Below are 14,357 nucleotides of genomic sequence, written 5' to 3'. Positions count from 1 at the left end.
CAAATATTTATTAACTGCAAAATAGATGCAAGGCATTGCGTTATTTATTGCTGCATAACAAATTGCCATAAACCTGTCAGCCTTAAATTACACACATTTATTATCTCACAATTTCTGTAGATCAGGAATCCCACCATGGCTTAGCTGGGTCCTCTACTTCAGTGTTTCTCATGAGGCTGCAATTGAAGCATGGACCAGTGCTAGGGTCTCATCTGAGACTTGACTGGGGAAGGATCTGCTACTTCCAAGCTTATGTGGTTATCAGCAGGATTCAGATGCTTATAAGCTATCAGATAAAGGCCTTAGGGACTTGTTGGCTGTCAGACAGAGATCATCTTTATTTCCTTGCCATGTGGCTCTATCCATGTGGCAGCCTGCTTCATAAAAGCCAGCAAGGGAAAGAGTCAATAATCAAAGCCTGCTAGCAAGATGGAAGTTACAATCTTCTATAATGTAGTTGTGGAAATGATATTCTACCACTCTTCCATATTATTGAATATATTGGTTAGAAGCAAGTCACAAGTCCTATCTATAATCATGGGGAGCAGATCAAAATATCATGAGACAGGAGAGCCATCTTAAGAGTCTGTCTACAAGAGCCTTATATTCCAGGTATTGGGGACAAAGTAGTGAATAAGACATACAAGATACCTGTTCTTAAGACAAATATAAAATACAACAAAAAATGCCATTGACACATTAATAACCTTTCTTTATCCTGTACCTGTTTTGGTTGACAATAATTTTATATTTATACTGACTCTGTCGTCTTGAGTTTGCATGATGAACTGAAAGGGATGGAGAAAATTAATTACAAAATTATTAAAGTCATGCAAACAATGAAGTAATAAAATTCCGTTTTAGCTTGGGAACAGTGGAATGCAAAGGAATTAGCAATTGCAGAAAACACTGGTGACTGCTGCTCTTAGAAAAGGGAAAGTAAAAAAAAGGCAGGCAGCAAGGATGGCTTCGAAGTTTTCATCCTTAGCTACTGGGGAAAAAACAGCTATAAACATACTTTGAAAGGAAATTTATTTGGAAATAAATATAACAAATTCTTTACACATAATAGCTTGAAGGTAAAATAAAAACTTCAGGTGAAACTGTTCTTCAAAAAGTAAGAGAGGCAGCACGTAAGGTTCAAAGAAAGATCAGAGTTGCAGAAATAGAAAACTGCCCACCAAAAATAGTTATACTTTTGTTGAGTGGAAAAATCTGTTCCATCAAACTTTAAGAGTACGTAATGGAAATGATATTTCTTTAAAAAGGAATAATGTATTTTTGATGTTAGAAGAGTCTTTAAGAATGATCTTGGTTTCATCTGCTTCAAATCTGAAACATGAAAAACCTGAGATCTTGAGACTCCTTTAATACTCTGTATCTTTCCAGCTCTGTGCCTTTGTCACCGCTGTCTCTCTTGGCAAAAATTCCCCTCCCCTCCCCTCCCCTCCTCTCCCCTCCCCCTGGACGCAGTATGGGTCCAACACCTTGATTCTAGCTCTGGTACTACTAATCCGTCATAAAACACAGGCAAGTTGCTTTACCCCGTCTTGTCTCATAATCTTCCTACAAATGGGGATAATCGTATGTGTCCCCCAACCTTACTGAGTTCTCATTAATGCAAATGGCCTAGTGATGTGTGTAGTTATAATAAATTTAAATGTAATAAATTAAATTATTATTATTAAAGATTCTGGTGGCTATGCTCTTCTCTTCATTCCTTTTATATTTGTTACAAATGTTACCAATTGTATTGGTTTTCTAATTGCTTCACATTTAGCTTAAGTTTAGTTAAGACAGACTTTGAGTTTTAAGGAAAAGACCATGGGTATACCAACTTTTAAGTATCATAGCACTTCACAAACACTGGGATACAGTAAATACTCGGTAAATGTTTAATAATTTGATTTCACATGACAAACCTGTTTTTTTTTTTGGTCTGTATTTGCCTCCACTATAATATAAGCTCCGTAAGGGCAAAGACTGTTGTCTTTTGTTCATTTCTGCATCCAGTTACTAGTGGGTAGGGCTTGCTCATATAATGCAGATGCCCAGTTAGCTGCTCTACAGCTGAGTTGCACAAACGTTTGCCTTCAGACTTGAAGCTAACTGTCGAAACAAAAGACTATCAGGACAAGACTCAGAAACTGTGAAAAGTTTAATGGCTAACGTGAAAAGGAAATGAAAAGGCACTGGCTTTGGTTTCAACTGCCAAAAGCATGTTTCTTTTCACCAAAGAGAAGACGGGGTAGGAAAAAAAAAAAAAAGAACAAAATAAGCCACAAGAAATGCCCAATAGTAAAAGAATATGAAATGGAGCTTGAAAGGCTTGGAAAATGTTATATCAAAGTAGTTGCTATGTTTTACATGTTTCCTCTTTGGATATTATCACAGACCTTGGCCAATATAGACCTGAGCACAGGTCATCATGAATTAATTATCTCAACAAATATTTAATGAGGGCCTATTACAAAGCAAACTCTGTGCTGACACATATTTCATCACAATCCATGTTCTCCATGAGGATATGCACCAACAGTGAAAACTACATTAACATACTGATATAATATGTGATTGGTTCATTTTTCAAAATTAATTTGCACACACAATGGAAAAGCCATTGAAATTTTCAGACCAAAGACATAATAGGTGACAGATAATTTTTTTGTAAGTATGTTAAGTGCATGTTAACTTCCCCTTTTATCATGGTCACACTGCAAACTTCCACTTCAATGAGTTATACTGTTCTCAAGAAGTAAAGAATCAGTACTTCGCCTCTTTGGCACAGCAATAGGCAGAAAAGCCAGGCTTCTTAAAGAGAAATTACCTCATTCTTTTAGCGATGATTTAACAAGTCAAAGGCTAAAGTGAGAACACATTATAGAACTGTCCCTGTAAAGTGAATGAAATACTCATCATCATTTAGGTTCAGTAACGAGGCTGGAGTTTGAAGTAAAGAAAAGCCTGCACAGTTGGGTCCTGGGGTTATGGGAGGAAAAAGGGAGAAGAAAGGCAGGAGAGAAAATAGAGGCACGTGCTCAGTTTACCCTCTTCAGTCTTCAGCTCAGAAAGGGAGCATTAATGAGACAAGTGGTAGCGATACCGAGGGTATCCACTCTTCTTTTGGAATGATGAGAAGAGAAAGTCTCACAGCCACAGCTGTAAAAAGTAAACCCGGTGGCTCAGGATGGTCAGTCACTAAAAGGCACTGAGGTTCCATGATCATGAGCCTGCTGATCCCGACGAGGCATAGACAGGACCCAGAAATAGCTGGGAACCTGGCTAGGGGACTTAGAGAGGGGATCCCAAGAGTGAGACAAAATGGCTTGGATGAGAACTGCAGTTCGGATTCCTGGCACCTGGCTGAAGGCGAGTTACAGTCAGATCTGAAAGGGGTCTATAGACCAAGAGGGGCTCACGTAAAGGTCAATGAGTCAGGCCCTGGAAGGGAGAAAGGACTGTGACTTACATCAGCTACACCCTCCAGCCAGGGATACCAGATGAGCAAGCCTCAACCAGGGAGGAAAAAAGACACTGCCTGAGACACAAGAAGCAGACCACAGAATCTCCAAGTTCTCTAAGCCTTTCCCTCCTACATGACATCATGCAAGTCATATTTCTACCCCCATATGCTCAGCCACCATCTTGGAGAGAAGCTGCAGCTGTAATGAAGAACTAAAATCTGAAAGCCTGAGCATTCTTTCTGTAGGCACTGCATGTATAAATTGTAGGAACAGATGAAATTTGAAACAGGAAATGACTAAAAGAGCCCCTCCCCGATCCTGCCACCCTCCAACTAAAAAACAAACAGTTGTTGAGAGGGAAAACATGTTATTGATAAAGAAAAGAAAATACATTTTTTCCAAATGTTGTAGTTATATTGTTAGTCAAATTTGGAGATCTAGGTATATGGGTTTTAGCTAACAAAATAAAGAATGTCAAGAGGTTGCCTGTTTGTTCTCTGCCCAGACACAATTTGAGACAGTAAAGGAAAGACAAACTGCCTTTCTGAAATCTTCCACTAGTGGAACAGAGCTTATTTCAAAGTGGATTTAAGGTCACAGCTGGTTTGATTTGAAGAGTCTCAGAAAGTTCCTACCACTTTTCTTCTTTTCCTCCTCTTTCCTTTGAGCCAAATTTGCATCTACTTCTCCCAGTTACAGGGACAGAAATTCTACCCCTAGATTCAGGTCTTGAATATTAAAGGGAAGAGAAATGAAATAAGAATTACAGTGATTTTAATATATTCTTAGCTCTGTTCTGGGTGATTTAAATAGAAGAGCACAGCAGTTAGGGTTATTTATGGAGCATTTACTTGGTGCTGTGCATTGTGTACGATACATACATTATCTCATTTAATCTTCACATTTCACACCAATCCAGAAGGTATTTATCTCCATTTTATAGACAGAGACACTTGGGATTAGAGAAGATAAATGACTTATCGAAAAACAGAAGTATATTAAGTGGTAAAGCAGAGATTAAAAACGTATGTCTCTCTTATTCCAAACCTAGTGCCCTTCCTATCTGTCCAACTGGTCTTATAAGATTATTTAAAATTGCAACTTCTTACCAGTAATAACTTAGAATATTTTGGATAAACACAACAAAATCAAAATTCTTGAAGCAAACCATCTGAGAGAAAGGGGAACAGTAAGGGGAAAATTGGGGTACTAAAGAAAACCCAGGGACTTCCCTGGTAGCAAAGTGGTTAAGAATCCGCCTGCCAATGAAGGGACATGGGTTTGATCCCTGGTCTGGGAAGGTCCCACATGCCACGGAGCAACTAAGCCCCTGCGTTACAACTACGGAGCCTGTGCTCTACAGCCTGCGAACCACAACTACTGTGCCCGCGTGCTGCAACTACTGAAGCCCACGCACCTAGAGCCCATGCTCCTCAACAAGAGAAACCACAGCAATAAGAAGCCCGCACACCACAATGAAGAGCAGCCCCCGCTCGCCACAACTACAGAAAGCCTGCGCGCAGCAATGAAGACCTAGCACAGCCAAAATAAATAAATAAATTAAATTAAAAAAAGAAAACTCGAAGTTATTACAAAATATCTCCTAGCGGGCTTCCCTGGTGGCGCAGTGGTCCGCCTGCCGATGCAGGGGACACGGGTTGGTGCCCCGGTCTGGGAGGATCCCGCATGCTGTGGAGTGGCGGGGGCCGTGAGCCATGGCCGCTGAGCCTGCGCGTCCGGAGCCTGTGCTCCGCAATGGGAGAGGCCACAACAGTGAGAGGCCCGCGTACCAAAAAAAAAAAATCCCCTAGCTTAAGTTCAATCTACATTTCCAGTACCAGGAGTACAGTAGATATTGAATAAATTCTTATTAATTCAATAGATTTCACTTCTCTGGTGTTCCCACCCTCACTTGCCCAACTCCATATTTTTCATGCAATTTAACCTAACCATATCTCAAACATGGTTTTGCTCTCTTACCAGGAATGATTATAAGAGAACTGACACCAGTGCAACACCAACTTATATAAATGAAAAGAAGTAAGCTGTGACAAAGCGAGAGTGGCATGGACATATATCCACTACCAAACGTAAGGTAGATAGCTAGTAGGAAGCAGCCGCATAGCACAGGGAGATCAGCTCGGTGCTTTGTGACCACCTAGAGGGGTGGGATAGGGAGGGTGGGAGGGAGAGGCCAGAGGGAGGAGACATAGGGATATATGTATATGTATAGCTGATTCACTTTGTTATAAAGCAGAAACTAACACACCATTGTAAAGCAATTATACTCCAATAAAGATTAAAAAAAAAAAAAGAAGTTCTGGAATTTACATTCCAGTTCCTACTCTTGGACACTTGCCCATTTGGTTCTGTATTTTACTAGATGAATATCTCCTAGTGGTTATATCTCCCATCTAGCCTCGGTCACTATGATAAAAATTAGGATAATTAAATGGACATTCACCTTGTATAGGCACTGTGAAATACTTTCCCTGGAAGAAGTTAACTTCAAACAATTTTATTCTATTGAAAATTGCCATGTGTAAGTTTGTGCAGGATGCCTACAAGACTGCAAGGCAAGTTCAAACACTAGCCTCAAGCAACTAAACTGATGAAAGGCGGCATATAAACTGAAAACAGTTAAAAGAATAAAGGAAAGATAAAGGAAGAGATTACAATAAACCTATAGCGAGGACCTGTAGGTCTTCTTGGTGGAACAGTTCTGATTGGACACAAGGTAGACGAGGAATTGTTCTTTAAATTATGAAGCACCAAGGACTTGTCTGGGATTCCTCCAGCTTTCTTTGCCATGATTCTCTCCATCATTGAGCCAAGTACATAATTGCAATCACATGCCCGTAGTCGCTTTGCCTGCATCCCACTGTCCCAGGGCCTGGCTCGAGTCTCATCCTCCCGTACTTTGAGCCAAGAAAGGCTTAAGGGGTTAGCCTCTCAGGAGCATTTGTGCACTGAAGAATCACTTAAACAGTTGAGTGTTTTAATGATCTAAATGGGTAAATCAGTTTTAGAATTTAATCATCCAGGAAGAGATATCATGATAAGAGTGGTACAAATCAAGGGAAGGACAAATTACCCTATTTGGTCAGGCAGCATTGGCTGAGAAATACTAGAGGAGAAGCTGTGGAGCTACACAAAATGAAGAGCAAATCTTGTCTCCAGCACTCACTGACTGCATAGCTTGGGGCAACATCAATAAATGAGCAAAAATTGTCTGGCATATAGTTGGCAATTATACATTGTAGCTACAGTTATTACACTGTGTGATTAAACAGTATCATTAAAAGATGTGGCAGCGTCTGGCATGCAGTTTTTGCTCCGTAAATGTTAGCTTAATCAGAATCTGCATTCCACTAAACCAACTCATTGGAGCATCCCTAGTGCCTGATTATTTAGAAAGAGAAAATACATCATTTGTGCAACATGATAGAGCAAGATTTTGTTCTTTTTCCTCTGTGAAAGAAGTTTGATTAAATTTTTCCTAAGTTGCTCCATTTAGTGCTGCAATGATGGAATTTTTTTGTGAAAGGCAAGTCTAGGAAAAGGTGAATACCAAACCTCAACCACTAAACCCTCTTCTGTTGTTTAAGATAATTGTCAACATAAGAAACTAAAAACATTAATTTTGTAAACCCATATACAAAGCCCAGGTAGAATGCAAGAAAACAGAGCATTTTTTTCTCCAGTTTTGACTTTTACTAAATCTAGTAACTTTTTATCTTTTAAAGACAGAGTGATGCCCCGGGAGTCATATCACATAGTATTCTAATTTATTACAAGAACGCTTGTATTTTGGGTAGTGGGAACAGCTGATAAATCTTCCAAAGGTCTTGGTATCTCTACACATTCTTTCAGATACCGAAGACGTGACAAGAGGATAGGAATCACACTCAGCTGAAGGGAATTCCTTACCACATTACAGTAGATCATTGAAGAATATTTCAAACCACAAGCATTTGAGACGACTGGTCAGTTCAAACCAAATAAATAAATATACTGAAACTATTAAAAAATAACTCTATGGGAAGAGAGCAGTTTTCCTTGTTATGCCTCGAAGATGGAAAAAAAAAAAGAGACATAAATAATCAGGCAAAAAGTAAAACCAGCCTTACAAGACACAACACTGAATCCTCGTGAGAAAGCAAACCTCAAATACTTATTAGCTTGAATGGCGACAGATGGTTATATGATCAATGGGGTTTTTAAAACTAGGAACCTCACTGAAGATAAAAATTCCCAATATTTCTCACTTACGCATATTTATTTATGTATTTTCCTCATGCTGGAAGAGGAATGTAACTTCTTAAGGAGTATGGAACCCAAATCATCAAATGCAGAAGATTACCTTGTCAGATATGCATCCACAATTTTCCTTTACACCATAACCATGTGAATACTCTACTGTCACTACCACTGTAAGCACAGTAATAGTAGTAATGGCAATGATCAATGCTCTAACATATCCAGTTAAAAGACAAGAGGCCCCAGTATGTACCCCAAAGCTGCTGTTTGCTTCTTAGCCAGCTGGATGATATGAAATTCCTTAACACTTAAATCTCCCATCTCTTTCAAGAGTTCAAATTCTTCCTGTACTGTCTGAGGTACCTTTAATTGGACAAATCTATCAATATAATTAGAGATAAAAATAATAATACTGGGGGTATTACATCATGGGGTCGATACTAAATATGTTTCAGGTAAATGTGGATTGATACTATCAGAGTTTTTATTTTTAGATTGGGGTTGGAGAGATTGTAGCATTTGAAAGAATGACTGGAAATAATACCTGTAGATAATAAGTCCAGTAGAGGAGAGGGATGTCCCTGAGACAGAAAAGGAGGCAGCATGGTTCCTGTAAGTACAATGGACACCATAGGGGCTGAAATCAAGAACAAATGATTTCATAATTCAATTTTAGATTGGCTGCCCTTGTGCTGGGATAAAGAGAGATGTATACAAGGTCGCTTCAGGGCCCCCACACCCCAAAGATGTGGTCTTGATTGTTTCTATACATGTATTTGTGTGTGTGCGTGTGTGTGTGTGTGTGTGTGTGTGAGAGAGAGAGAGAGAGAGAGAGAAAGAGAGATTGAGAGGGAGAGAGATGGAACCATCAATCTACCAGGTTGGAGATTATACCCTGTGTACCTTCAGTGACCTCCTACTTGTGTTTCAGATCATAGTATATATTCCAGTTTGACATTAATAACCTGATTTCTTTGTCTTCAGAACCTTCAGTCCTTATACTTGGGCAGGCTTGTTGTTGTTCCAGAGCTCCTGGAGCTTCCCAGTCTTTCTCAGCATGAACACTTAAGGGGATTATCCCCCTAAGTAAGATTTGCCATTTCAAGTACCATTTTTTTTTTTAAATTAATGAGTTTGTTGCTGTCTTGATGATAGGAGATACAGATGTTGATATTCGGGGAAATGGGATTGAATTCTTAATTTACTCCATGTAGCCCCCAAAGGATAAGAAGTATGTGGGTGGTGTTTTTGGCTTTAAAGCTGCATACTTTCTAATTCTGAATTTTAGTTGGGATTTTGGCCGACAACTGCAAAACTGGACCACAGGAGGACCAAGGCACTGACTCAGGCCAGTCGATGCCTACCCTGTCATTCCTGAATGGAGCTCAGATTTTGGAGGTTTCTGGGGGGTGGGGGGGGTTTAAGTCATGCAGCCTCAGACACAGTTCAGTCCTGGCTGCGGGGGGCGGCAGCTGGGGGATTCCCTGCGGTTCAGGCAGTAGTTTCACTAGCCCCGTGCTCTACCAGCCCCACGCTCTACCAGCCCCACCTACTGTACGCTTGTGGTGTATTTGTAAACATAAAACCCCTTCCAGCGCTATAAAGACCGTGTCTGTTTGTGCTGGTCTTACTGACTTATGATTATCACAAATAAATATTTTCATGGTGATTGTTAAAGAATACATAAATTAATGAGTTTGTGACATTCTTAAAAATATATATTCTCTACCTCTCTAATCTCTTATAGAGATTAATATACTGAACATAAGCTAAGTCTGTTTTGATGATTGAGTCATTATAATGAGCACCCATCGTAATACTGTAGATTATTGAGGGATGTAGAATGATTAGCCCCTGCATTACATGGCTGCTGTCTGTTGTACATTACATTTTTTGTATCTATTTTATAACTTCCTTTTTCTCAGTATTAGTCTGTAACTTGTCACTGTGTGAAGTCACTGCATGTGAGTCACTGCCACTAGTTATTTAAATGCCTTATGAGCTGAGAAAAAAGACAGTCATATTTTCTAAAAGTATATGTTGAAATACAGTCAATAAAATCTAATGAGAATCTGAAGACCTCTTCATAGAATACAGTGCCAGGAATTAAATGTATACGTTTTGTGGCATGATGGTTAAAGCATGATACAACTTAACTCTGAAATTATGGATGAGGTTGTAGAGTCTAAGAAAATAAACTTGGCAGTAGCTCAACAATATACTGATCAAAGCAATCTGCTTTAATATACCAGGAAAAAAGCACCAGTTTTCCCCAAAGATGTGATTATTCCAATATGATCCAGAGATGCTTTTTACTCTTACTCCTTTCAGGAGATTTTGATTTGAAAGAGGGGTGGCAGAATCTAGTGACAATTTGGGATTAGGGTAGGGGTGACCAAGTCAATTCCATGGTTGTGTTTCTTTTGGGTAAGTAGTAATCAGCAATCTCAACATGATTCACCAAGGAAGAAGGGTGAACTTGAACATCACCAATATTAGCATTAATACTGAAAGTGGATGTGGCAGGAGAAAGAAGTTTGGCAAGGTCCAGGGGAAGGACCCAGCAGCATTAATTAATTTAATATTAAATTAAATTAAATTTAAATTAAATTATTTTTAAATTTAATTAATTAATTTAATATTTACTTAAAACTAAATGTACGGCGGGTATTCTTCTAGGTGCTGGAAATATAGTAGTGAACAGGCTAGACAAATATCCCTTCCCTTGTGGAACTTACAGCTGAAAGGACAATATGCAAAGATAAGATGGATATGTTCCATCTGTGTTGCCGAATAACCCTACTTAACACTTGGAGGTAGAACAAATAGGGTCTAGCGTCCCTGATATCTAGGTCGGCTACCCAAGGGACAACACAGAAGGCTGCGTTTAAGGCAGTGTTCTGTTAGTAGAACTGGAATATCTTACTATATACATTAATTTCCTATAACTGTCATAACAAACTACCACAAATTTGATGGTTTAAAACAAATTAAATATATTAGTTCACAGTTCTGGAGGCCAGAAGTCTAAAATCAAAGTATTGGCAGGGCCACACTCCCTCCAGATCTTCTAGGGGAGAACCATCCTGGCCTCTTCTAGCTTCTGGTGGCTCCAGACATTCCTTAGCTTGTGGCGGTATAATTCCATTCTCTTCCTCCACCTTCAAATACCTTCCCCTCGTCTCCCTGTGTCTCTCCTCTGGGTGTCCTTTGTAAGTACACTGTCATTGGATTTAGGGTCCACTCTACATCCAAGATAATCTCATCTCAAAAATCCTTAATTACATCTGTAAAGACCCTATTTCATGGGTCTTTATGAACCCATGGTTCATGAACATGAACCCAGGTCATGTTCACCGGTTCCAGATGGACTTATCTTTTTGGGGGGAGCACTATTTAACCCACTGCACTGTATTAATGAAATATCCATTGGGATCCCAGAATTCTTTGTAAATATCTGATTTCTCTCATTGCATTACTGCTGTTTATGTTTCTATCTTCTTCATTAGTCTCAGCTCCTGAAAGGTAAGGATTTTTGTTTATAACTTTTCATCCCCAAAGACCAGCTCAGACACATATAGATACTTAACTTATTGATATGTCAATAAATTAGTGAGTTTCCCCACTTAAGCTCTTCAGTTAGAGTTCATTGGTTACAAGCAAATAAAATTCATTCTAGCTACTAGGAAAAGGAGGAAATTATCGTAACAAACTGGATTGAGGTAGCTCAGAGAGTCAAGGAAATAGCTAAAGAAAGAGGTTCGAAAAGAGAAAGAACCGTACTATCTGGGAATCCATGTGCACACATACCATGTGCCAGTGCGTGATTTCTCCAGGGAGCTCTGCTGGAACTGTGCTGTCTGGAACAGAAGTTACCATAAAAATGTGGTTATTTAAATTTTAATTAATTAAAATTAAATAAAACTAAAAATTCAGTTATTGAGCTACACTAGCCACGCCTCAGTGCTCAGTAGTCTCACGTGGCTAGCGGCTATTGCATTAGATAGCACAAAGGTATCATATTTCCATGATTGCAGAAATATCTATTGGATAACACTATGCTAGAATGAATCAGCCTCTTACACGAATCAACTCCATTTTTCCACCCTGCGTCATGCCACTGAAGATTAAAAATCTGGAGAGAGTTTCAAAGAAACTGAGCCTCAGGTATGCACTGACAATTTACCAGGATTGTACAGAGCACATCAATGGAGAACAATATGCAGACTACATATAACGCATAGGATATAATTTCCGCAAAGGGGATTACAGTTCTAATATTAGAAGACGCAGGGGCAGAATCTGGGTGGATGGAGAAATACAAATGTTTACTACATATACCTATTCTTGAGTGTTCATATATTCACTGTAATTTTAACATGAGAATGAAGATGGCATTGCCAGATATACTTCATTTATCAGTCAGTTAATTGAAACAGAAGGCAACCTCTTTAAAATATCCATTCCCTTGACAAGCATCTGTCTGGGCTGGGGAATGCAGGGCTGCTTGATGCGATGCCAAAGATTCTGGCAGGTAGAGCAGAAACAGAAAAGAGCCCTGGAACCATTTGCCTGGTCTCTTTATGTGTGAATTGTACTTTCCTTGAAGCCCAGTCTGGTGATAAAGGAATTAAATATTCTTATCAAGTTTGGGGAGGTTAGCATTGCTGGCTTCAAAGGGTCACTTTTTATTATGCAGCTGCCTTCAGCTTCAGCAAGGAAGGGGAAGGGAAAAGAGAGGTTTTTGTCGGTACATAGCACCACAATACATTCATTTTCACGACACAAACTGCCTTTGTTAAATATCTCTAGCTTGATTTATGACTGCAGATCGTATCTCACAGCTCCTTGTGGTCTCATAGTAGCGTGCATGCAGGAAACAAACATCTAAACCTTAAACTGGTTGCAGCATGAATTTCACAGTCACCTGCCAAGAACTCAGCACATCTCTCCTTACCAAGGTTTGAACAAGAAAAATCAGTCATCTAAGGCATGAAAATAAGCGTTAGAAATGGAGATTGGGCTGGTAATTCAGAGCCCTGGACTTTGGTTCTAGCTCTGAGCCTCAGATTACCCTTGTGTAAAAGAAAACAATTGGATTATGTGATCTTCAGGGTCTTTTTTGCCCCTAAAATTCTTTTTGACTGTGGTGGTACATAATCATTCCGTCTGTCATCTCACCCCACTAAACCATTTTCCCTCAGTCTCTCTCTCCTGTCTGTTGGATTCACAGCACTGGACCACTTTAGCTTGACACTTTTGGTGCATTAACTTGCAATTTGTTTGCTTTATTTTTCCTCCCCCGTCTCTAGTACAGTAGCCAGACCCTTAGTAGTTTCTTGCCTTTGGAACTTCTTTTTTCCAGGGCTAACATCAGAAGCAGTTTGAAGTCAAGAGCTATTCTTTTATTTGTCTAGAGATAAACTCACTGAAAGAATTATTCTGGACATCTCCAAAGAGAAGGGATAAAAGAAAATGAGTTTTAGAAAGATACAATAGAGAGAAAAGAAAGTTTTCCCAGATGGGGAAAGTGAGAGAGGAGTGATTATTTGACAGCATATGTTTCCTATATTTTTGAAGACAAGGGTATGACTTGTCATAGCATACTTAAGGGGACCGGAAATTTGGAAGCAGTGTTCCCAGTCTTGGAAAATATCCCTGTGCTTCTTTTCCCTAGTTACAGAAGCAAGAAAGAGAACCTGAGGGAGCTATATGGGCTCAGATGAGGTATGTCATGTGGTACCATGGTAGAGAACATAATAGAACAATGACTCCCTGATACAGGACCATTCTCCAAGGAAACCAACCATCCACCTGAGAGCAACTTAACCACACTGAACTTCTTCTACCCTGAGAGTGAGTCACTTGGCTGAAATAGACACATTCCATATAAGAATTTCCTTTTTGCTACCATCAGGTGTTCTGCCTTTACCACCATTAAAGGGCTTACAAAGTAAGCTGACACAGAATCCCATATAATATCATATCAGACCAAAGAACACGATTTACAGAAGAGGGGGTGGGCAGTGAGCACATCACTGTGAGATCCACTGGTCCTATCAAAAAATCTTACCAACCTGAAGCTGCTATTCTGACATAGCAACGTAACAGCCTGTTGAAGGCACAGCTGAGACACCAACTGAAAGATCAAACTCTGTGAAGATGGGATGCCATCCTCCGGATTCATTATATACTCTAAACAGTGGCCATCACACGGTGTCATGCCTTTACTAGACAGAATACATGGGTTCAGGGACAAGAGCGTGGCCCACTTGGAAAATGTGTACTTCCCTTCCCTCCACATCTGTTCACTGCTGGTTTAGAGCAAGCGTTAAATTTTAAGATACGGCTGCTATACAGGCACTTCAGGATCCACATTATGCCAAAGGACCAGCAGGCGAGAAGAGTCACTATTCTGGCAGAGTTTATCAATCATTAAGAGGAGATTAGGCTGTGGTTATGTAACGGGGAAAGGGAAGAATGTATCTGACACTGAGGCGATCCTCTTAGGACTCTCTAGGTAATCGCTTGTCCAAATTTGACGTTAAATAGAGAAGTGTAGCAGCCACAGCCTAAGAAGAGTTTGGTGACCAGAAGTTCAGACCCCCTCAGAAATGAGACTCTGAATCACAT

General features: G+C 39.7%; 1 long non-coding RNA gene across 3 annotated transcripts in view; it reads right to left on the bottom strand.

Annotated features, from left to right (window-relative positions):
- LOC307196118 overlaps positions 1–14,357 on the bottom strand; it is a 1,219,527-nt gene that overhangs the window by 425,430 nt on the left and 779,740 nt on the right. For all 3 annotated transcript variants that reach the window (XR_013831038.1, XR_013831039.1, XR_013831040.1), the window contains one exon: positions 11,535–11,584. This is a non-coding gene — a long non-coding RNA (uncharacterized lncRNA). The remainder of the gene's footprint in view (positions 1–11,534; positions 11,585–14,357) is intronic.

The sequence above is a fragment of the Stenella coeruleoalba genome (assembly GCF_951394435.1).
Source record: "Stenella coeruleoalba genome assembly, chromosome: 13".
Taxonomy (NCBI): Eukaryota; Metazoa; Chordata; class Mammalia; order Artiodactyla; family Delphinidae; genus Stenella; species Stenella coeruleoalba.
This window is presented reverse-complemented; position numbering and strand designations above follow the sequence as displayed.